At 31.6% G+C, this 26,561-nt stretch overlaps 1 pseudogene; it reads left to right on the top strand.

Moving 5' to 3' along the window:
• Positions 1–259: 259 nt before the first annotated feature.
• Positions 260–26,561, top strand: part of LOC138327084 (uncharacterized) — a 70,780-nt pseudogene continuing 44,478 nt past the window's right edge.

Here is a 26,561-nt window from a genome sequence, read left to right as displayed (position 1 = left end):
ATATCTCAATTTTAAATAAAAGTATCTTTGATTGGACAAGAATTAAAGATATCTCTATTTAAGATAAAGATATCTGTTGAATGTATGGGTAACCCGATATATTAAATACGGGTATGTATCAGTCACAGTAAGAAAAAGAATGGAGCTTATTAGTTATTTCTTGTTTTTGGTTATACATGTACTTGTATATTGCAAAAATAATCTAAAGCTAGTGGAGATAAATAATAATAAATATATATTTCAATAGAAACGGAGTAAACATATGTACAATACCAGACAGCAAATGCAAGAGATTTCAAGTTTGTATGTCAAACTAGGAAATGGTTGGAAAAATAAAGTAGTGTATTTTATTTTGCGTTCATAAGAGCCTAAAAAGCAAGCATTAGTTCCATGATTAAAAAGTACATTGTATAACAAACCAGTAAACATCCTGTTAGTGAGCTTACTTATTCAAATAATAAATAAATGATACCTCCAATATGGGTACTGATTAATATAAATCTTCTTTTTTCAGACAAAGATTACCATGAAAAGACCATTCAGACAGCAATCCAATCTACATCAACCGTTGGATGCAAGGAGACCAATATTAAAGTTGCCTTGGCACAACATCTGTTTTCTCAGTTGATACCAAACAAAGAGTATGAAATTGATAACTTAGCAAAACAAATTCCGAAAGACTGTGATTGTGGATGTAAGGCAAAGATCCCCAAAGGAAATACAACAGTTGGTAGGATCATTAGTTCAAACATTGCATTTAAGACTTTCACTGTAAGTACTGTGCCTCACCTATTATAATTATCCGCTCTCATATATACATGATTTGTATTACCCTTAGAACTTGAAATATATTGACCTTGGAATGGAATTAATGTCATAAGATCTGATCACAAATAGGCTGCTGTGTCTTATAACTAAAAGAATTTGCACAAACTAAAAAGAACTTGCAATATTAGCCACTCACTTCAGAATACAAATCTATCAAAAATTATTTGAAACAGGATATGGAATGTATCAAATCAAAGCCAATCATGGTATTGTGAAACATGTTTTGTATTTGAGTTACATGTCCTTGTGAGTAAGTATTGATTGTGACGTCATGTGTTTGGGAATGTATTATGTAACGTCATACTTTTTAGATAATTTCGTTGAAAGATAATGACGTTATAATGGATACCTAACCGCAAGGGAATAACTCAGGATAAAGTTATACAAATTTTATCAAAACAAATATATCATTGCAGCTGTATTGGTTAGTGTAATAGGTAAGCTTTTATTTGTAGCTGTATTGGTTAGTGTAATAGGTAAACTTTTATTTGTAGCTGTATTGGTTAGTGTAATAGGTAATCTTTTATTTGTAGCTGTATTGGTTAGTGTAATAGGTAAACTTTTATTTGTAGCTGTATTGGTTAGTGTAATAGGTAAACTTTTATTTGTAGCTGTATTGGTTAGTGTAATAGGTAAACTTTTATTTGTAGCTGTATTGGTTAGTGTAATAGGTAAACTTTTATTTGTAGCTGTATTGGTTAGTGTAATAGGTAAACTTTTATTTGTAGCTGTATTGGTTAGTGTAATAGGTAAACTTTTATTTGTAGCTGTATTGGTTAGTGTAATAGGTAAGCTTTTATTTGTAGCTGTATTGATTAGTGTAATAGGTTAACTTTTATTTGTAGCTGTATTGGTTAGTGTAATAGGTAAACTTTTATTTGTAGCTGTATTGGTTAGTGTAATAGGTAAACTTTTATTTGTAGCTGTATTGGTTAGTGTAATAGGTAATCTTTTATTTGTAGCTGTATTGGTTAGTGTAATAGGTAAACTTTTATTTGTAGCTGTATTGGTTAGTGTAATAGGTAATCTTTTATTTGTAGCTGTATTGGTTAGTGTAATAGGTAAACTTTTATTTGTAGCTGTATTGGTTAGTGTAATAGGTAAACTTTTATTTGTAGCTGTATTGGTTAGTGTAATAGGTAAACTTTTATTTGTAGCTGTATTGGTTAGTGTAATAGGTAAAATTTTATTTGTAGCTGTATTGGTTAGTGTAATAGGTAAAATTTTATTTGTAGCTATATTGATTAGTGTAATAGGTTAACTTTTATTTGTAGCTGTATTGGTTAGTGTAATAGGTAAACTTTTATTTGTAGCTGTATTGGTTAGTGTAATAGGTAAACTTTTATTTGTAGCTGTATTGGTTAGTGTAATAGGTAATCTTTTATTTGTAGCTGTATTGGTTAGTGTAATAGGTAAACTTTTATTTGTAGCTGTATTGATTAGTGTAATAGGTAAACTTTTATTTGTAGCTGTATTGGTTAGTGTAATAGGTAAACTTTTATTTGTAGCTGTATTGGTTAGTGTAATAGGTAAACTTTTATTTGTAGCTGTATTGGTTAGTGTAATAGGTAAACTTTTATTTGTAGTTGTATTGATTAGTGTAATAGGTAAACTTTTATTTGTAGCTGTATTGGTTAGTGTAATAGGTAAACTTTTATTTGTAGCTGTATTGATTAGTGTAATAGGTAAACTTTTATTTGTAGCTGTATTGGTTAGTGTAATAGGTAAACTTTTATTTGTAGCTGTATTGATTAGTGTAATAGGTAAACTTTTATTTGTAGCTGTATTGGTTAGTGTAATAGGTAAACTTTTATTTGTAGCTGTATTGGTTAGTGTAATAGGTAAACTTTTATTTGTAGCTGTATTGGTTAGTGTAATAGGTAAACTTTTATTTGTAGCTGTATTGGTTAGTGTAATAGGTAAACTTTTATTTGTAGCTGTATTGGTTAGTGTAATAGGTAAACTTTTATTTGTAGCTGTATTGGTTAGTGTAATAGGTAATCTTTTATTTGTAGCTGTATTGGTTAGTGTAATAATAGGTAAGCTTTTATTTGTAGCTGTATTGGTTAGTGTAATAGGTAAACTTTTATTTGTAGCTGTATTGATTAGTGAAATAGGTAATCTTTTATTTGTAGCTGTATTGGTTAGTGTAATAGGTAAACTTTTATTTGTAGCTGTATTGGTTAGTGTAATAGGTAAACTTTTATTTGTAGCTGTATTGGTTAGTGTAATAGGTAAACTTTTATTTGTAGCTGTATTGATTAGTGTAATAGGTTAACTTTTATTTGTAGCTGTATTGGTTAGTGTAATAGGTAAACTTTTATTTGTAGCTGTATTGGTTAGTGTAATAGGTAAACTTTTATTTGTAGCTGTATTGGTTAGTGTAATAGGTAAACTTTTATTTGTAGCTGTATTGGTTAGTGTAATAGGTAATCTTTTATTTGTAGCTGTATTGGTTAGTGTAATAGGTAAACTTTTATTTGTAGCTGTATTGGTTAGTGTAATAGGTAAACTTTTATTTGTAGCTGTATTGATTAGTGTAATAGGTAAACTTTTATTTGTAGCTGTATTGGTTAGTGTAATAGGTAAGCTTTTATTTGTAGCTGTATTGGTTAGTGTAATAGGTAAACTTTTATTTGTAGCTGTATTGGTTAGTGTAATAGGTAAACTTTTATTTGTAGCTGTATTGGTTAGTGTAATAGGTAAACTTTTATTTGTAGCTGTATTGGTTAGTGTAATAGGTAAAATTTTATTTGTAGCTGTATTGATTAGTGTAATAGGTAATCTTTTATTTGTAGCTGTATTGGTTAGTGTAATAGGTAAACTTTTATTTGTAGCTGTATTGGTTAGTGTAATAGGTAAACTTTTATTTGTAGCTATATTGATTAGTGTAATAGGTAAACTTTTATTTGTAGCTGTATTGGTTAGTGTAATAGGTAAACTTTTATTTGTAGCTGTATTGGTTAGTGTAATAGGTAAACTTTTATTTGTAGCTATATTGATTAGTGTAATAGGTTAACTTTTATTTGTAGCTGTATTGGTAATTGTAATAGGTAAACTTTTATTTGTAGCTGTATTGGTTAGTGTAATAGGTAAACTTTTATTTGTAGCTGTATTGGTTAGTGTAATAGGTAAATTTATTTGTAGCTGTATTGATTAGTGTAATAGGTAATCTTTTATTTGTAGCTGTATTGGTTAGTGTAATAGGTAAACTTTTATTTGTAGCTGTATTGGTTAGTGTAATAGGTAAAATTTTATTTGTAGCTATATTGATTAGTGTAATAGGTTAACTTTTATTTGTAGCTGTATTGGTTAGTGTAATAGGTAAACTTTTATTTGTAGCTGTATTGGTTAGTGTAATAGGTAAACTTTTATTTGTAGCTGTATTGGTTAGTGTAATAGGTAATCTTTATTTGTAGCTGTATTGGTTAGTGTAATAGGTAATTTTATTTGTAGCTGTATTGGTTAGTGTAATAGGTAAACTTTTATTTGTAGCTGTATTGGTTAGTGTAATAGGTAACTTTTATTTGTAGCTGTATTGTTAGTGTAATAGGTAAACTTTTATTTGTAGCTGTATTGGTTAGTGTAATAGGTAAACTTTTATTTGTAGCTATATTGATTAGTGTAATAGGTTAACTTTTATTTGTAGCTGTATTGGTAATTGTAATAGGTAAACTTTTATTTGTAGCTGTATTGGTTAGTGTAATAGGTAAGCTTTTATTTGTAGCTGTATTGGTTAGTGTAATAGGTAAACTTTTATTTGTAGCTGTATTGGTTAGTGTAATAGGTAAGCTTTTATTTGTAGCTGTATTGGTTAGTGTAATAGGTAACTTTTATTTGTAGCTGTATTGGTTAGTGTAATAGGTAAACTTTTATTTGTAGCTGTATTGGTTAGTGTAATAGGTAAACTTTTATTTGTAGCTGTATTGGTTAGTGTAATAGGTAAACTTTTATTTGTAGCTGTATTGGTTAGTGTAATAGGTAAGCTTTTATTTGTAGCTGTATTGGTTAGTGTAATAGGTAAACTTTTATTTGTAGCTGTATTGGTTAGTGTAATAGGTAAGCTTTTATTTGTAGCTGTATTGGTTAGTGTAATAGGTAAACTTTTATTTGTAGCTGTATTGATTAGTGTAATAGGTAAACTTTTATTTGTAGCTGTATTGGTTAGTGTAATAGGTAAAGCTTTTTATTTGTAGCTGTATTGGTTAGTGTAATAGGTAAACTTTTATTTGTAGCTGTATTGGTTAGTGTAATAGGTAAACTTTTATTTGTAGCTGTATTGATTAGTGTAATAGGTAAACTTTTATTTGTAGCTGTATTGGTTAGTGTAATAGGTAAGCTTTTATTTGTAGCTGTATTGGTTAGTGTAATAGGTAAACTTTTATTTGTAGCTGTATTGGTTAGTGTAATAGGTAAACTTTTATTTGTAGCTGTATTGGTTAGTGTAATAGGTAAACTTTTATTTGTAGCTGTATTGGTTAGTGTAATAGGTAAACTTTTATTTGTAGTGTATTGGTGGTTAGTGTAATAGGTAAGCTTTTATTTGTAGCTGTATTGATTAGTGTAATAGGTTAAACTTTTATTTGTAGCTGTATTGGTTAGTTGTAATAGGTAAAACTTTTATTTGTAGCTTGTATTGGTTAGTGTAATAGGTAAGCTTTTATTTGTAGCTATATTGATTAGTGTAATAGGTTAACTTTTATTTGTAGCTGCTTATTGGTTAGTGTAATAGGTAAACTTTTATTTGTAGCTGTATTGATTGTAGTGTGTAATAGGAAAATCTTTTATTTGTAGCTGTATTGGTTAGTGTAATAGGTAAACTTTTATTGTAGCTGTATTGGTTAGTGTAATAGGTAAAGCTTTTATTTGTAGCTGTATTGGTTAGTGTAATAGTAAATCTTTTATTTGTAGCTCTGTATTGATTAGTGTAATAGGTAATTGTATTGTTAGTGTAATAGGTAAAAACTTTTATTTGTAGCTGTATTGGTTAGTGTAAATAGGTAAACTTTTATTTGTAGCTGTATTGATTAGTGTAAATAGGTAATCTTTTATTTGTAGCTGTATTGGTTAGTGTAATAGGTAACTTTTATTTGTAGCTGTATTGGTTAGTGTAATAGGTAAAACTTTTATTTGTAGCTGTATTGTTAGTGTAATAGGTAAACTTTTATTTTGCAGCCTGTATTGGTTAGTGTAATAGGTAAATCTTTTATTTGTAGCTGTATGTGGTTAGTGTAATAGGTAAACCTTTATTTGTAGCTGTATTGGTTAGTGTAATAGGTATTCTTTTATTTGTTAGCTTACGTGGTTATTGTAATTTGGTAAACTTTTATATTGTAGCTGTATTATTAAAAAAGTGTAATAGGTAATCTTTTATTTGTAGCTGTATTGGTTAGTGTAAATAGGTAAACTTTTATTATGTAGCTGTATTGGTTAGTGATAATAGGTAAAACTTTTTATTTGTATTTGTATGTAGATAGGTATCTTTTAATATTGCAGCTGATATTGGTTAGTGGTAATAGGTAAACTTTTATTTGTAGCTGTATTGGTTAGTGTAATAGGTAAACTTTTATTAATGTTAGTCTGTATTGGTTAGTGTAATAGGTAAATCTTTTATTTGTAGCTGTATTGGTTAGTGTAATAGGTAAACTTTTTTTTGTAGCTTTTGTTTAGTAGGTTATTTGTCTGTATTGGGTAGCTGTAATAGGTAAACTTTTATTTGTAAGCTGTTATTGGTTAGGTGTAATAGGTAAAACTTTTATTTGTAGCTTATTGTAGTGTAATAGGTAAGCTTTTATTTGTAGCTGTATTGGTTAGTGTAATAGGTAAACTTTTATTTGTGTATGGTTAGTGTAAATATAGTTATAAAACTTTTATTTGTAATTGGTTAGTGTAATTTTTATTTGGTAGCTGTATTTGTTAGTGTAATAGGTAATCTTTTATTTGTAGTCTGGTATTGGTTAGTGTAATAGGTAAACTTTTATTTTTTTGTAGCTGTATTGGTATTAGTGTAATAGGTAAATTACTTTTATTTGTAGCGTAGCTGTATTGATGGTTAGTGTAATAGGTAATCTTTTATTTGTAGCTGTATTGGTTAGTGTAATAGGTAATCCTTTTATTTGTAGTCGTGTATTGGTTAGTGTAATAGGTATTTCTTTTATTTGTAGCTGTATTGGTTTAGTGTAATAGGTAAAATTTTATTTGTAGACTGTATTGGTTAGTGTATTAGGTAAACTTTTATTTGTAGCTGTATTGATTAGTGTAGTATTAGGTATCTTTTATTTGTAGCTGTATTGCAGTTAGTGTAATAATAGGTAAGCTGCTTTTATTTGTAGGTGTATTGGTTAGTGTAATAGGTAAACTTTTATTTGTAGCTGTATTGATTAGTGTTAATAGGTAATCTTTTATTTGTAGATGTATTGTTAGTGTAATTGGTAAACTTTTATTTGTAGCTGTATTGGTTAGTGTGTAATAGGTAAATTTTTATTTGTAGCTTTATTGATTGTTAGTGTAATAGGTTAAAACTTTTCATTTGTAGCTGTATTGGTTAGTGTAATAATAGGTAAGCTTTTATTTGTAGCTGTATTGGTTAGTGTAATAGGTAAACTTTTATTTGTAGCTATATTGATTAGTGTAATAGGTTAACTTTTATTTGTAGCTGTATTGGTTAGTGTAATAGGTAAACTTTTATTTGTAGCTATATTGATTAGTGTAATAGGTTAACTTTTATTTGTAGCTGTATTGGTTAGTGTAATAGGTAAACTTTTATTTGTAGCTGTATTGGTAAGTGTAATAGGTAAACTTTTATTTTGTAGTTATATTGATTAGTGTAATAGGTATTAACTTTTATTTGTAGCTGTATTGGTTAGGTGTAATAGGTAAACTTTTATTTGTAGCTGTATTGGTTAGTGTAATAGGTATGCTTTTATTTGTAGCTGTATTGGTTAGTGTAATATGGTAAACTTTTATTTTGTAGCTGTATTGGTTAGTGTAATAGGTAAGCTTTTATTTGTAGCTGTATTGGTTAGTGTAATAGGTAAACTTTTATTTGTAGCTGTATTGGTTAGTGTAATAGGTAAACTTTTATTTGTAGCTGTATTGGTTAGTGTAATAGGTAAACTTTTACTTTGCGAGCCTTGTATTGGTTAGTGTATATTAGGTAAGCTTTTATTTGTTGCTGTAGTGATTAGTTGTAATAGGTAAAACTTTTATTTGTAGCTATATTTGATTAGCTGTAATAGGTAAACTGTTATTGTAGCAATGTATTGATTAGTGTAATAGGTAAACTTTTATTTGTAGCTGTATTGGTTAGTGTAATAGGTAAACTTTTATTTGTAGCTGTATTGGTTAGTGTAATATGTAAACTTTTATTTGTAGCTGTAGTGATTACTGTAATAATAGTTAGCTTTTATTTTGTAGCTGTATTAGTTGATTAGTGTAATAGGTAGTATAATTAGTGGTAATAGGTTTTCTATTTGTAGCGATCTGTATTGATTAGTGTAATAGGTTAAGTCTTTTAATTTGGTAGCTGTATTGGTTAGGTTTGTAATAGGTAATACTTTTATTTGTAGCTGTATTGGTTAGTGTAATAGGTAAATCTTTCTATTTGTAGCTCTATTGTTGATTTAGTGTATAGGTTAACCTTTTATTTGTAGCTGTATTGGTATATTGTAATAGGTAAGCTTTTATTTGTAGCTGTATTGGTTAGTGTAAGTAGGTTAAGCTTTTACTTTTATTTGTAGCTTTTTTTGTTATATTGATTAGTGTAATAGGTTAACTTTTATTTGTAGTAGCTGTATTGGTTATTTGTAATAGGTAAAAACTTTTATTTGTAGTTGTATTGTGTTAGTGTTAATAGGTATTAGCTTTTTTATTTGTAGCTATAATATTGTAGTATTGGTGTAATAGGTAAAACTTTTATTTGTAGCTGTATGGGTTAATTGTTTAATAATAGGTAAACTTTTATTAGGTCATCTAACGAAGGTCAGGATTGACCCTATATATATTTGTCATCGGGATGTTTTGTCCGTCGTCCGCCGTCCGCCGTCCATCGGTCGCGCCGTGCGTCGTGCGTTAAAGACTATATATACAAAAGGCTATCCTCCTAAACCTTGACCGTGAATTCTACATCCATATTTGGACATGACTCATCCTTGGGGAAGGACAATCATATTTTTATATAATTGAGAAAGGTCCGACCCCTAGGGGCAGTAGGGTCATGTGCCCCAAAAGGGCAAATTTTCTTAAATTTTTGCTTTAAAAATCCCTACTCCTTCCTACCATCTTCCATGGATTGGAATTTCATTCATATTTGGAGTGAAATCATCATTGGGGAAGGATAAATTGTATTTTATTATAGAGATTTCTGTAATTTGAATAAGTGAATCGTATTTAGAATAAGAGGATATCAATTTTAATTAAAAGAAAAAATCTGCATTTGAATTAGAGAGATCTGTAATTTAAAGAAGAAAACATCTCTATTTAAACAAAATAAAAGCGTCAAATATTTAGCTGTATGTGTTAGTGTAAAGAGATCTAAAATTTTTAATTAGTGTAGATGTATTTAGTCTAAATAAATATTTTTGCATTTGTAAGAATTAAAGAATTTTATTTTTATAAAGATAGTGACCCCTGAGTGTAATGGGTAAAAGGTAACCCGATTCTATTGGTTCATGTATTAGGTAAAATTCATTCATATTTGTAGCATGGGAATTGGTATTTCATATTCCAAATAGAATTATGAGAAATCTTATTTGGATAAGAGATAGGTAATCACTTAAAGAAAATCTGCATTATCTAGGTTTTTAAGTTATCTTTCTTGCTGTCTCAAGAAGAAATATGAAATAAAATGGAGACTACGGCTTCAAATTTGACCCGTACTTCAAACCGGAAGTTGACATTTTTAGCCCACCATCATCATATGACTTTATAGCCCATCCTCTGGACATCTTATATATGAAATATGAAGATCCTAGACCTTACAGAACTTCAGGAGAAAAGTTTTCAATTTTATTGTTAAAAACCGGACCTTTAACATTTGACCCTAATCGAAAACCGGAAGTTGCCATTTTTTGTAATAACATGTAGGGAGAAAAAGTTTACGCTTAAGATTATCTGCAAAAAATATTTTTGGATGAAATTTGTGAAAAGAACTGTTAGTGAGTTATAAGCGTTTTTAAATTTTAAGATATGACGTCATAGCGGCCATTTTGTTTTTTTGATGAAGATGAAAATCATATCAATCATTAGAGAACATTAGAGGGGTCTTTTCTATAGCAATTGCAGACTATATTAGTCAATCAGTTCGACAATATATAATGTTAAACATTTTGGCGGGAATTTAGCAAAGATCAAAGGAATGTTCAAAATGGAATACAGCATTAACCGGAAGTGCTATCGAAAAATAAAAGACACCAAATTCATCAAAATGACATTCTGCACCGATATGTAAAAAGAAATTTTGCAAAATCAAAAAAATAAAAATTCGTGAACTTTGACCCATAGGGAACCTTTTTGTTTGACCTTTGACCTAACTGCTGTAATTAAATAAAAGTTAGTCTTTTATATGATCTACAAAAAACATCAAAAATATTTGCTGTACTTAAACGGTTTTTGAGTTATGGCTGTTTTAAACTTTTCAGGTATGACGTCATGGCGGCCATCTTGGATTTTTGACCTACTTAAAAATGTTGCGGTCACCCTTTCAACTCATGCCATACAATATAGCAATAAGGCCATTGACATACCTCTTACAATTTTGAAGATCTTTTGGACACAAAAAAGTGTAGAAGAATAATGATAATACTAGAAATTGTCATAGACAATTTGGCGGGCTTTTCACTATATTTAGTTTACAATACCGTCATTGCCAGGCAAGTTAAGAACTAGGTAATGCATGGGTTTTGAAGTTGTAACCAATAAATGACCTTGACTTTTAGCCCCGAATAAAAATGTTTTAGTGAAGATCTGCATGAAGTTTGATCAGCCGAAGAGAACTCTCATCTTAATCCAATTCATATTTCCAAATTCGTTCAAGCAAATGATAACGTGATCGAATGTGCCTTAACGTCATCTGACTTGCGGTGTTGTTAAGTATATATACCCCGGTATGTATATTTAAACTCTGGACCCCTGTGACCTTGAACGTATGAAGACTCTTGTCATTTTGGTTATTGTTGAGTCATTTCGACTTGCTTACCAACATATGAACAACAATCACTTTAAAGAAAATGTATACTGTTACATAGGTTTTTAGGGGGAGTTTATCTTTCTTTGCGCAGATTAAGTTTGATCAGCCGAAGAGAACTCTCATCTTAATCCAATTAATATTTCCAAATTCGTTCGAGCAAATGATAACGAGATCGAATGCGCCTTAACGTCATTTGACTTGCGGTGTTGTTAAGTATATATACCCCGGTATGTATATTAAACTCTGGACCCCTGTGACCTTGAACGTATGAAGACTCTTGTCATTTTGGTTATTGTTGAGTCATTTAAAGATTTGAACATATATGACTCATGTGACCTTGAATATGGGTCAAGGTCATTCCTAATATCTGACTTCATAGCCCATCCCCTGGACATCTTATATATGAAATATGAAGATCATAGACCTTACAGAACTTCAGGAGAAAAGTTTTCAAGTTTATTGTTAAAAACAGGAACTTTAACATTTGACCCTTACCGAAAACCGGAAGTTGCCATTTTTTGTAATAACATGTAGAGAGAAAAAGTTTACGCTTAAGATTATCTGCAAAAAATATTATTGGATGAACTCTGTGAAAAGAACTGTTAGTGAGTTATAAGCATTTTTAAATTTTAAGATATGACGTCATAGCGGCCATTTTGTTTTTTTGATGAAGATGAAAATCATATCAAACGTTAGAGAACATTAGAGGGGTCTTTTCTATAGCAATTGTAGACTATATTAGTCATTCAGTTCGACAATATATAATGTTAAACATTTTGGCGGGAATTTCGCAAAGATCAAAGGAATGTTCAAAATGGCATACAGCATTAACCGGAAGTGCTACCGAAAAATAAAAGACACCAAATTCATCAGAATGACATTCTGCATCGATATGTAAAAAGAAATTTCGCAAAATCAAAAAAATAAAAATTCGTGAACTTTGACCCCATAGCGAGCTTTTTTGTTTGACCTTTGACCTAATTGCTGTAATTGAATAAAAGTTAGTCTATTATACGATCTACATAAAACATCAAAAATATTTGCTGTATCTTAAACGGTTTTTGAGTTATGGCTGTTTTAAACTTTTTAGGTATGACGTCATGGCGGCCATCTTGGATTTTTGACCTACTTAAAAATGTTGCGGTCACCTCTTCAACTCATGCCATACAATATAACAATAAAGCCATTGGCATACCTCTTACCATTTTGAAGATCTTTTGGACACAAAATAAGTGTAGAAGAAGTAATAATTAACTTACATTATATATAATAATAATAATAAAAATACTGTAAGAGGTATCTTCATAATTCCAATTGTTCTGAAATCAGAACGATTTTTTAAGTGTTCCAGCAAAATTAATGTAGTGTAACTTACTTACTTTTGGAGAAAATCGTCTTTTTGTGTCCCTATTTCCCTGATGCAAATTTTCACTTGGAAGGTCTTTATCACTACGGTGTTTATTCACGTTGAAAACAAGCGTTCTGACGCCCTTCGCGGGTTAAGTTCATTTTACGAATTAAAAGTCAACAGAAGAAGCGGAATAATATCAAGAAACAATGCATTTTCAGCTCTAATATCGACATTAGTCGGGCACAAAACCCAATATCGGATAATAAGAATTTCCTGTAATAGTTGCAATAGGAAAATATTACGATGTCAGTAAATAAATGTTTAATTTCTTTCGTTTGATTCAATTTCTAAAATTGTTGACTTGATCCCGAACATTCCAGTGACGTCACTTTTAGTAGGAATGAATGAAACGGCAGTCAGTCCCGCCAAACAGTGACGTCACAATCACCGGAATGACTCGCTTACATATTTCCACGGTAGTAAAAAGTACACACTCATTCGGTGAATGCACTTTTATTGATCATCAAAGAAGCTTCGCTTTCGAAATCGTGTAAATAACAGCAATTTGCTTTCTGAATACCATCTTCTGTATGTATAATGAAAAAGTTGCAGGATAAACAGAATACCCGGTCACTATCTTACAATACAAGTTTTATTTTGGTGTCGACAGGGAAAACAGAGATGACTCTGCAAAACCTCCTCATCTCATCTCATCTCATCTCACGCACAAACGATAGCAGCATCGATATTAATTATAGCAAAATAAAAATGTCCAACGTTGGAAATATTGCAAGTACATTCATTATTTACATAAACCAGTAATTAGAATAATCATTTATTTCATCTAGACTAAATAATTTGCAAAATCCCATACACCGCCTGCAAGGAGACGTCCTTGGCCTATCGCTACCCACGATGCTCTGTATCGTGGTCTTATATTATGTAACTTTTCATGGGATATTAAATCTAGATATATCTGTTTTCGACAGTTAAATTTCTATGAACATGTGTAAAACAAGCAGTCTCAACTGCTATTCCGAGGCCGTAAAATGCAATCTTGATCACCTCAGCCAAAACACAGGGGCACGCAAATTATGACAGAAACGTTTACTAGTAATTTGATACGTATGTCATTTTAAAGTATTGGAGACCTTTTGATATGCACGTGTATATATCATGACGTTTCAAGTGGCTGCCCGTATTATTTTTTTGTGAAAAATGAATTATATATATTATATATATGTTATAAAATTCGGTTAGCTTTTTTATTGTCATTATTGTTATATACACTGTATGTGATATTTAAACGAAAACACATATTTTACCTAAGAAGCCAATTATATATATAATGTAAGTATCGGTTAGCTTGTTAACTTACATTATATATAATAATAATAATAATAAAAATACTGTAAGAGATATCTTCATAATTCCAATTGTTCTGAAATCAGAACGATTTTTTAAGTGTTCCAGCAAAATTAATGTAGTGTAACTTACTTACTTTTGGAGAAAATCGTCTTTTTGTGTCCCTATTTCCCTGATGCAAATTTTCACTTGGAAGGTCTTTATCACTACGGTGTTTATTCACGTTGAAAACAAGCGTTCTGACGCCCTTCGCGGGTTAAGTTCATTTTACGAATTTAAAATCAACAAAAGGAGCGGAATAATATCAAGAAACAATGCATTTTCAGCTCTAATATCGACATTAGTCGGGCACAAAACCCGATATCGGATAATAAGAATTTCCTGTAATAGTTGCAATAGGAAAATATTACGATGTCAGTAAATAAATGTTTAATTTCTTTCGTTTGATTCAATTTCTAAATTTGTTGACTTGATCCCCAACATTCCAGTGACGTCACTTTTAGTAGGAGTGAATGAAACGGCAGTCAGTCCCGCCAAACAGTGACGTCACAATCACCGGAATGACGTCGCTTACATAATTCCCACGGTAGTAAAAAGGAGTACACACTCATTCGGTTTAGTGAATGCAACTTTTCTTGATCATCAAAGAAGCGTTTCGCTTTAAGCGAAATCGTGTAAATAACAGACAATTTGCTTTCGTTTTGAATACCATCTTCTGTATGTATAATGAAAAAGTTACAGGATAAACAGAATGCCCGGTCACTATCTTACAATACAAGTTTTATTTTGGTGTCGACAGGGAAAACAGAGATAACTCTGCAAAACCTCCTCATCTCATCTCATCGCAAAAACGATAGCAGCATCGATATTAATTATAGCAAAATAAAAATGTCCAACGTTGGAAATATTGCAAGTACATTCATTATTTACATAAACCAGTAATTAGAATAATCATTTATTTCATCTAGACTAAATAATTTGCGAATCCCATACACCGCCTGCAAGGAGACGACCTTGGCCTATCGCTACCCACGATGCTCTCGATCGTGGTCTTATATTATGTAACTTTTCATGGGATATTAAATCTAGATATATCTGTTTTCGACAGTTAAATTTCTATGAACATGTGTAAAACAAGCAGTTCAACTGCTATTCCGAGGCCGTAAAATGCAATCTTGATCACCTCAGCCAAAACACAGGGGCACGCAAATTATGACAGAAACGTTTACTAGTAATTTGATACGTATGTCATTTAAAAGTATTGGAGACCTTTTGATATGCACGTGTATATCATGATGTTTCAAGTGGCTGCCCGTATTATTTTTTTTGTGAAAAATGAATTATTATATTTTATATGTTATAAAATTAGGTTAGCTTTTTTATTGTCATTATTGTTATATACACTGTATGTGATATTTAAACGAAAACACATATTTTACCTAAGAAGCCAATTATATATATAATGTAAGTATCGATTAGCTTGTTAACTTACATTATATATAATAATAATAATAAAATACTGTAAGAGGTTTCTTCATAATTCCAATTGTTCTGAAATCAGAACGATTTTTTAAGTGTTCCAGCAAAATCAATGTAGTGTAACTTACTTACTTTTGGAGAAAATCGACTTTTTGTGTCCCTATTTCCCCGATCCATATATTCAGTTTTGCCATACTTGGAAGGTCTTTATCACTACGGTGTTTATTCCCGTTGAAAACAAGCGTTCTGACGCCCTTCGTGGGTTAAGTTCATTTTACGAATTTAAAGTCAACAAAAGAAGCGGAACAATATCAAGAAACAATGCATTTTCAGCACTAATATCGACATTAGTCGGGCACAGAACTCGATACCGGATTATAAGAATTTCTGTAATATATGTAATAGGAAAATCTTACGATGTCAGTAAATAAATGTTTAATTTCTTTCGTTTGATTCAATTTCTAAATTTGATGACTTGATCCCGAACATTCCAATGACGTCACTTTTAGTAGGAGTGAATGAAACGGCAGTCAGTCCCGCCAAACAGTGACGTCACAATCACCGGAATGACGTCGCTTACATATTTCCCACGGTAGTCAAAAGGAGTACACACTCATTTGGTTTAGTGAATGCATCTTTTCTTGATCATCAAAGAAGCGTTTCGCTTTGAGTGAAATCGTGGAAATAACAGACAATTTGCTTTCGTTTTAAATACCATCTTCTGTATATATAATGAAAAAGTTGCAGGATAAACAAAATACACAGTCACTATCTTACAATACAAGTTTTATTTTGGTGTCGACAGGGAAAACCGAGATGACTCGGCAAAACCTCCTCATCTCATCTCCTCGCATAAACGATAGCAGCATCGATATTAATTTTAGCAAAATAAAAATGTTCAACGTTTGAAATATTGCAAGAACATTCATCATTTACATAAACCAGTAATAAGAATAAACATTTATTTCATCTAGACTAAATAATTTGCAAATCCCATACACCGCCTGCAAGGAGATGTCCTTGGCCTATCGCTACCCACGATGCTCTCGATCGTGGTCTTATATTATGTAACTTTTTATGGGATATTAAATCTAGATATATCTGTTTTCAACAGTTAAATTTCTATGAAGATGTGTAAAACAAGCAGTCGGAACTGCTATTCCGAGACCATAAAACACAATCTTGGTCACCTCAGCCAAAACACAGGAGCACGCAAATTATAAAACTCGGTTAGCTTTTTTATTGTCATTATTGTTATATACACTGTATGTGATATTTAAACGAAAACATATATTTTACCTAAGAAGCCAATGATATATATAATGTAAGTATCGGTTAGCTTGTTAACTTACATAATATACTACTAATAATAATAAAAATACTGTTAGAGGTATCTTCATGATTCCAACTGTTCCGAAATCAGAATGATTTTTATACTGTTCCAGCAAAATAAATGTATTTTATTTTTCTCACTTTTTGAGAAAATCAACTTTTTATGTCCCTGTTCCCCCGATGCAAAAATTCAATTGGAAGGTCTTTATCCCTACGGTGTTGATTCCGGTTGAAAACAAGCGTTCTGACGCCCTTCGAATTTGCGAATTCAAACTCAACAAAAGTAGCGGAACAATATCAATAAACCAGATATTTTCAGTACTAATATCGAGATTAATCAGGCATAGAACTCGATACCAGGTAATAAAAATTTCCTGTAACAGTTGCGATATGAAAATATTGCGATGTGAGTAAATAAATTATTAATTTCTTTATTCTGATTGCCATTTCTAAATTTGACGATTTGATCCCCAACATTCCAATGACGTCACTTTTTAGCCCTTTATGAGCCCGGGTGATTCGACCTTGCAAGCTGAGGTTTTGAAGGATTGAATAAGCATTCATTTGTGGTATTATGGTGACAATGTGCACTCATATACAGCTTAACATAGTTTAAAAATAATAGTGTTACTTTATCTTGAAACATTTCATTATTTAAACGTCACTTTGACAAAAAGAAACAGTAGGCCTACGTAGGCTACAATGTAAATCTTACAGCGTTTGTGGATACAATGTTTCGTTTAGTAGATGAAATTCAAGAAATATTGCACAAAAACATCATTAACATGCTTCTGAAACATATAATTAATGATTTGAATTGAATATGTTTGACATTGTGTGTAAAAAATCTATTTTGGTCTTTCGCCGTCGTAAACCCGATGAAACCGCGGTACCACTGGGTTGCGAGCAGCTATCGTGATTTTTTGGTGTTTTTTTTTCCTATTCATTAAAAAAGCGATCTTTGAAGACTTGACTTCAGACTATCTCTAGTCCAAAAGGCCTCGGCAATAGCATTCATTTTTTATATATATATATTTGAGTTGAATGCATCAAATCGGATCTGTTCCCGACATCGACTGTGCATTGTATAACGTTAGACCTACCTGTACCTGCAGTTATCGTGATTTTTCATGCAACTTAGTAGAATTTTATGATGCATACGCAGTAGAAAGATATAATCTAAACAAGATTGTTTTGTACAATTTCTCATTGCATATAACTTTGATATTCCATGGTATAAAATGAAAACTGTCGTTTTCTCTGTATCAACGTAACACGAGCCTGTGCTTCGTCTCGGAGAAATCTAGGAACTCATTCCTATCAGGGGGTGTCTTCACCGACGTTCAAGCATATCAGAAAAAAACAATCAATAAAATAACAAACAAAGATTATCGTATACCAGGTATATTAAAGAACAACAAAAAACTTTGTGATTTGTGACCAATGTGTTATTATCATTTTTTCACTTTTCTTCATGCTGCATGCACATTACATTTACAAATTTTTATTTTTCCTATTAGGAAATACTCAATTATACATCATCACAAAAATAACAATGTTATCTGCTTCTTATAAAAAAAAACCCACTGTATATAAAAAAAACAGAAATCTGGCTTAGTGTTAACGTGCAGATCTTCTGATCTTTCGATTCTCACCACCGACGGCATTTTTTTTTAATATATCATGCAAACATGCCTATTCAAACTATTCACAATATCTGGCAAGGGCTAAATGTACATGTAGCTTTATTACTACAGAATGAATAATTATATATCTGAGGATTTTCATCGGATATATACATGGTCAGTATCTTACAGTAGCTAGGTTAAGGACGTGTCCTTGAATAGGCCTGTTAGTTTTATTTTGTTGTTGACACGGAAAGACGAGATGACTCCTGTTTCCTGGACATTAAAACAAATCATTTATTCATCTAGGCAAATAATAATTTGAAAATTCCATATACCACCTGCAAGGAGACGTCCTAGGCCTATCGCTACCCACAATACACTCGATCGTTGTCTTATACATATGTACATGTATTATGTAACTTTTCATCGATAATTTGATCCAGATATATCTGTCTTCGATAGTTATATTTAGAATTATGAATATGCGGAAGGAACGTGTGTACAAGATAAAAACAACCCATCTCAACTGCTATTCCGGGACCGTGAAATGTCAATATTGGTCACCTCAGCCCAAGCACAGGGGCACGCAAATTATTCATCATGTAAAATAATTCCTATGTACATGTACGTCATGTCCACATGACTGAAAATTGCGAAAAATGAATTATATATTATGTAAATATCGGTTAGCTTGTAAAAATAATTACTTACATAATATATAATAATAATAATAAAAATACTGTTAGAGGTATCTTCATGATTCCAACTGTTCCGAAATCAGAATGATTTTTTTAGTGTTCCAGCAAAATTAATGTATTTTATTTTTCTTACTTTTTGAGAAAATCAACTTTTTATGTAGATGAAAAAAATCCACTTGGAAGGTCTTTATCACTACGGTGTTGATTCCGGTTGAAAACAAGCGTTCTGACGCCCTTCGAATTTGCGAATTCAAACTCAACAAAAGTAGCGGAATAATATCAATAAACCAGATATTTTCAACACTAAATATCGAGATTAATCAGGCATAGAACTCGATACCAGGTAATAAGAATTTCCTGTAACAGTTGCGATATGAAAATATTGCGATGTGAGTAAATAAATGATTAATTTCTTTATTCTGATTACCATTTCTAAATTTGACGATTTGATCCCGAACATTCCAATGACGTCACTTTTTAGCCTTTATGAGCCCGGGTGATTCGACCTTGCAAGCTGACGTTTTGAAGGCTTGAATAAGCACTCATTTGCGGTATTATGGTGACAATTTGCACTCATATGCAGCTTAATATAGTTTAAAATAATGGTGTTACTTTATCTTGGAACATTTCATTATTTAAACGTCACTTTGACAAAAAGAAACAGTAGGCATACGTAGGCTACAATGTAAATCTTACAGCGTTTGTGGATACAAGGCTTCGTTTAGTAGATGAATTTCATGAAATATTGCACAAAAAAACATCATTAACATGCTTCTGACACATATAATTAATGAGTTGAATTGAATATGTTTGACATTGTGTGTAAAAAAATCTATCTTGGTCTTTCGCCGTCGAAAACCGATGAACCGCGGTACCACTGGGTTGCGAGCAGCTATCGTGATTTTTTCGTGTTTATTTTTTCTTATTCATTAAAAAAGCGATCTTTGACTATCTCTGAGTCCAAAAGGTTTCGGCTATAGCATTCATTTCTTTATATTTGAGTTGAATGCATCAAATCGGATCTGTTCTCGACATCGACTGTGCATTGTATAACATTAGGCCTACTATACCTGTACCTGCAGTTATCGTGATTTTTTTCATGCAACTTAGTAGAATTTTACGATGCATACGCAGTAGAAAGATATAATCTAAAAAGGATTGTATTGTACAATTTCTCAATGCATAATATAACTTGGATATTCCATGGTATAAAATGAAAACTGTCGTTTTCTCCGTATCAACGTAACACGAGCGTGTGCTTCGTCTCGGCGAAATCTAGCTCATTCCTCTCAGGGGGTGTCTTCAACGACGTTCGAGCATATCAGAAAAAAATCAATAAAATAACAAAGATTATCGTATACCAGGTATATTAAAGAACAACAAAAAACTTTGTGATTTGTGATCAATGTGTTATTATCCTTTTTTCACTTTTCTTCATGCTGAAACAACAGCTACATGCACATTACATTTACAATTTTTTTTTTTTCCTATAAGGAAATACTCTATCATACAACAATGTTATCTGCTTCTTATAAAAAAATCACTCATAAATGGACTAGAGATAGTCTGAAGTCAAGTCTTCAAAGATCGCTTTTTTTAATGAATAGGAAAAAAAAACACCAAAAAATCACGATAGCTGCTCGCAACCCAGTGGTACCGCGGTTTCATCGGTTTACGACGGCGAAAGACCAAAATAGATTTTTTACACACAATGTCAAACATATTCAATTCAAATCATTAATTATATGTTTCAGAAGCATGTTAATGATGTTTTTGTGCAATATTTCTTGAATTTCATCTACTAAACGAAACATTGTATCCACAAACGCTGTAAGATTTACATTGTAGCCTCATAAAAAAATGTATATAAAAAAGCAGAAATCTGGTTTAGTGTTAACGTGCAGATCTTCTGATCTTTCGATTCTCCACCGGCGGCAATTTTTTTCATTTTTTTTTTTAATATATCATGCAAACATGCCTATTCAAACTATTCACAATATCTGGCGAGGGCTACATGTACATGTAGCTCTATTACTACAGAATAAATAATTATATATCTGAGGATTTACATCGGATATAAACATGGTCAGTATCTTACAGTAGCTAGGCCAAGGACGTGTCCTTGAATAGGCCTGTTAGTTTTATTTTGGTGTTGACACGGAAAGACGAGATGACTCCTGTCTCATGGACATTAAAACAAATCATTTATTTCATCTAGGCAAATAATAATTTGAAAATTCCATATACCGCCTGCAAGGAGACGTCCTAGGCCTATCTCTACCCACAATACACTTGATCGTGGTCTTATACATATGTATTATGTAACTTTTCATCGATTATTTGATCCAGATATATCTGTCTTCGACAGTTATACATGTATTTAGAATTATGAATATGTGGAAGGAACGTATGTACAAGATAAAAACAACCCATCTCAACTGCTATTCCGGGACCCTTAAATGTAATATTGGTCACCTCAGCCCAAGCACAGGGGCACGCAAATTATTCATTATGTAAAATAATTCCTATGTACGTCATGTCCACATGACTGAAAATTATATATTATGTAAATATCGGTTAGCTTGTAATAATAATAATAATAATAAAAAACAGAACAAAAACAATAGGTCTTTTCACCGAAATGGTGAAAAGCCCTAATAAAAAACAGAACAAAAACAATAGGTCTTTTCACCACATGGTGAAAAGCCCTAAAAACAGAACAAAAACAATAGGTCTTTTCACCACATGGTGAAAAGCCCTAATAATAAAAAACAGAACAAAAACAATATGTCTTTTCACCGAAATGGGAAAAGCCCTAATAAAAAACAGAACAAAAACAATAGGTCTTTTCACCGAAATGGTGAAAAGCCCTTATTATCCTTACAGTATGCTGCTCAACTGAAATCCAACCCCAAAAATCCCACATTTAAACCTTGTATTCAATCCACAACATCAAGAAATATTTACACAAAATCAAAAGCTCATACCAACATTTGGCATCAGAATTTCAAAATTTTTGCTGGAACTAAATATAAATTTCGACACCATTGACGAGTACACCCGTATCAGATGTACCACCATGGCTCATTCAAACACCTGATATCAATTTATCTCTACACGAGAGGGCAAAATCTAGTGCATTACCCGAAGAACACATATCCTCCTTTCGGGAGTGCATTAGGGCTTTCCCTGACCATGTTCAGATCTACACTGACGGATCAAAAGATGGTGATAATGTTGCGGCAGCATGCTGTACATCTAATCACTACTCCTCTATCCGACTCCCGGATGTTGCCTCCATTTTCTCTGCGGAAGCATGTGCTATCGGTCTGGCGCTTGACCATATCGAAGAACACCGCATTGAAAAGGCAATTATCTGTTCCGACTCTCTTTCGGTTCTTCAGGCTTTGAAATCAAGAAACCCTAGAAACACATTAATCCAAAATCTTTTAATGCGAACATTTCGATTGTCTTCTAAAACTCAAATTTCTTATCTCTGGATTCCCAGCCATGTCGGTATAAAGTGAAATGAAAAGGCCGATAAAGCAGCTAAGACTGCTCTTCGCCTAGCACAAACACATTTGAAACTACCTTACACCGACATCAAACCTTATATTCAGTCAGCCATTAAACACCATTGGCAACAAAGGTGGTCTACCGAAACAAACAATAAACTGTTTAAAATAGGAGATTTCAGAAAAGATGGCGTGACGTACTCACAGAAAGTTAACATCCGGGTCCTCAAAGGTACAAACACGGTATGGCGACTAATAAAAACAATAACAGATACGTACATCCCTGATACATAATCGATACGTTGACAAAAGTATACACTTTCATACTTGCAAATTCTGATTTCAAAATAGTTTCTTATTGTTTCAGAGGTTACAGACATTTATATTTACAATTGTTTATTGCTAAATATATTTGTTTAGATTTAGTGTTAAAGCCAGCTTGCGAAGAGGTGCCGGGCCGTCACACGTACCCGCTTTTTGTTCACACGTAGAAATCCACGTTGTGAAAAAGTTATGAATAGATAATTGATTTCAATGTATCATATTTCTGTTATACACGAAAAATCTGTTCATAACACTATTTAATATAAATATAACGAAAAGTGAACCCACCTGGCCAGACCACGGTCGCTCGTGCATGGCTTCGCTGGTAGATCACCTCGGGCAACAGCCGATAATTGGGAAATTAATAATATTTATACGTAATTACCAACACATATCTTAATAAGTACTTGTAAAATATATATCTTTCGTTATTTCCTATGTATATATTATTTTAAATGAATGGTATAAACCACTGTTACACATAAATGAAGATATACATGTATGTGCACGTAGACGTACAGTATGGCTGCCGATATCTCGAAAAATAAAATAGTGAAATCGTTCAATTTCATGAGTTTATTTTTTTATTTTTTAATCACTTTTATTCCGTGTGCCGTTATGTGAAGTCCCAAATTTAGGTGATATTACTTTTAAATAACTTGAATACATGTTAGATAGACTACATTTAGATTTATGAATATAGCTACAATGTAGATCGTAATTACTACAATGTATAAATGCCGACCAGGACACATTGCGCACGGCTTTGAGAATTCTAAAATACTCGAAGTTTTGTTTAAAAATATGATAAAAAAAGTAACTATAAAATGACTCATTTGAATGTTATAAACTAAATTCCAAAATTTCTAACGAAAAAGTTAACCAGAATACATAATAATTTTGTGACTATGAAAAATGACGAAATTCGGGATCTCGGCAGTACTGTACGTAATGGCTGCAGTGCGCTTGGGGTATCTACGAAGGCAAATTTTAATTTGGTCATAATCACACATCGTAAGGTGTTTTACCAAGTAAGACTTAGAAAACAGTAATTGCTTATTAAAATATCAGTATAATATTTGGGGAAACTTGGAATTTAATTTGTAGTTTCTGTCAATTTTGTAACTTCTGTCAATGTTTATACGTAGGTCTAATGGCGACCGTGTTTTTTTTCTCGTGGCGGTAGAAAATGGAGTATAAACGGAGTAAAATATATAAATACCAGATGTTTATATCTAAATATTATTGTTAAATATTTTTATTTACCCTTTTTGTAATTCAAATAACGCAATAGTTCTCGGATTGTCGTACTATTTATTACAATTAAATGTAAACAAACATCGCAAGGGGCTGTTTTCCCTCTATGTTTATGTGTAGATATAACGGAGTTGTACCTTTGAGCGCCCGGATGTACCTTTGTGTGACGTCATCGCCATCTTTTCTGAAATCTCCTATACAACCTACACTTAATCCTAACCTGTCCAGTCGGAGAGACCGGAAAGAGGAAGTTGTTCTCTCTCGGCTCCGCATTGGACACACATATTTTACACACTCCTATCTATTGAGAGGGGAGGATCCTTCTACATGCCATGCATGTGATTCTCCTCTCACAGTGGAGCATGTTTTATTGCATTGTATTGATTTTAAACACATACGATATAAGTACTATGATGTCTCCGACATGTACACTTTGTTTCATGCCGTGAGACATAATCGTATTTTCAATTATCTCAAAGAGATCGGCATATTAAACAAAATATGAACGTTTTCTCATCATATCATCGTATCAACTCAACATTTCATCGTTTCATCAACATTGTGCATGAGTTTTCTCATGTGTTTTAGCCAAAACTATTCTATCCCATGCAAACCTCTTTTTTATCAAATAAACGTTTACAATCTGTGTTTTAGTCCTTACTTGCCTTTTCTTACCCTGATCTTTTTATCCTGATATTAATGCATGACTTGTAGTTTGGCCCTAAGTGACCTTAGTTGTCGATGGGCCGTAAAATTCAAACAAACAAACAAATCACAGAGCAGATAAAGTTTTATAAAAAAAAACTCTTTAAGCTGTATACATAACAAAGTGTATAGAAAATAAATTAACTAATGAATAAAGTATGCATCTAGATAAGCCTATTGAACAAGAAGAAATTACTAAAGCAATAAATAATTTAAAATCAAATAAATCCCTAGGAGAAGATTACATTATTATAAGAAATTCTCAACATAAAGGTATTACAAAATTGTTATATAAAAAAAGGTGAAAGAGAAGATATAAGAAATTGGAGACCTCTAACCCTTTTAAATACTGATTACAAAATAATTGCAAAAATTAAAAGTATTAAATTAAAAATAATTTTACTAAGAATAATCCATACCGACCAAAAAGGATTTGTATCAGGGCGAAACATAATGGATGCTTATAGACGTCTACAGGACGTAATAGACTATTGTAAAAGGGAACATCAAGAAGGATCGATAATATTTTTAGACCAACAGAAAGCTTTTGACAGGATTGAGTTGGGGTGGGTTTTGAAATGTTTACATGAGTTGAAATTTGGAAATAATTTTTGCAATTGGATATATATGCTCTTGATAAACTCAAAAACATGTATACACACAGATGGCTATACGTCGGCCTATTTTGAAATATCAAGATCAACCCGTCAAGGCTGCCAAATAGCGCCATTACTTTATATTATAAAGGCAGAGCCACAAACACGTGCTATCAGATCTGAATAAAGAAATAAAATGAACACAGCTACCAGGATCAGATGATATTGAAACAAAATTAAATATGATTGCGGACGATACACAGCTTATGAATAAAACTGAGAAATCTATAGAACAAACATTTAAACTACTAAAAGTGTATGAAGATGCATTAGGTGCAAAAACAAAGACCCGTTATTCAAAAACCAAAAATGGTCAAAAACTGCTCTTTCATGAACATGTGATAAATAATAATAATGTATGGAAAGATTAAGAATTGTCTTCAAGTATGGAAAACAAAACATCTCACTTTTAAAGGGAAAACCCTACTCATCAAATCTTATCTCATATCCTTGTTAGGATTTTAGATGTAAGCAAGAGGCATTCCTGAAAAGTATGTACAGGAAATAAACAAAATCATATGGGACTGCATATGGGATGGGAAAGTCAATTTGATAGAAAGAAAAGTTTGTTGTAATAGTAAATTGAATGGAGGAATTGAAATGATAAATCTGACAGATTTTGTAGAAAATATACAAATCAAAAACAGTTTACAGAATTATGCACACAAAAACCGAGGCATGGAATGCTATTGGATAAAACTACGTCAAAATATTTGATTATAAGTATATGCAAACCAATTTTCTAGCCAGATGTTCTGACTTGAATGGATTAAATATTAGCAATCAAATTCCTAAATTACGCTATTTTGAAAGCATGGTCAAATATGAAATCTAAAATAGTACCTAATGGAATACCACAAATTTTGTCACAACCATTATTCGGTAACAAAAACACACAACATAATAATCAAACGTTATTTTTATCTTCTTTTTCGAAAACTGGAATCACTAAAGTGTCTGACATATGGGATGTGAACAGGAAAAACTTGATCAACAACCAAGAACTTTTAAGGAAACTTATATTTAATCATAATTGGATTGCAGAGATTTCTAAAATAAAGAAAGCTATACCTAGAAAATATATTGAAATTATTAAAGGTAATGAACCAGAACACAAACAACATATATATGTTAACAATAAATTAGAGATATGTGTTTTTTAATGTAAATCATTTTAGAATAGTAAAGCCAAAAGAACTTAAATTGAAAACCCTGCATACTATTACTACACCAATTA

This window comes from Argopecten irradians, chromosome 7 (assembly GCF_041381155.1).
Source record: "Argopecten irradians isolate NY chromosome 7, Ai_NY, whole genome shotgun sequence".
NCBI lineage: Eukaryota > Metazoa > Mollusca > Bivalvia > Pectinida > Pectinidae > Argopecten > Argopecten irradians.
This window is presented reverse-complemented; position numbering and strand designations above follow the sequence as displayed.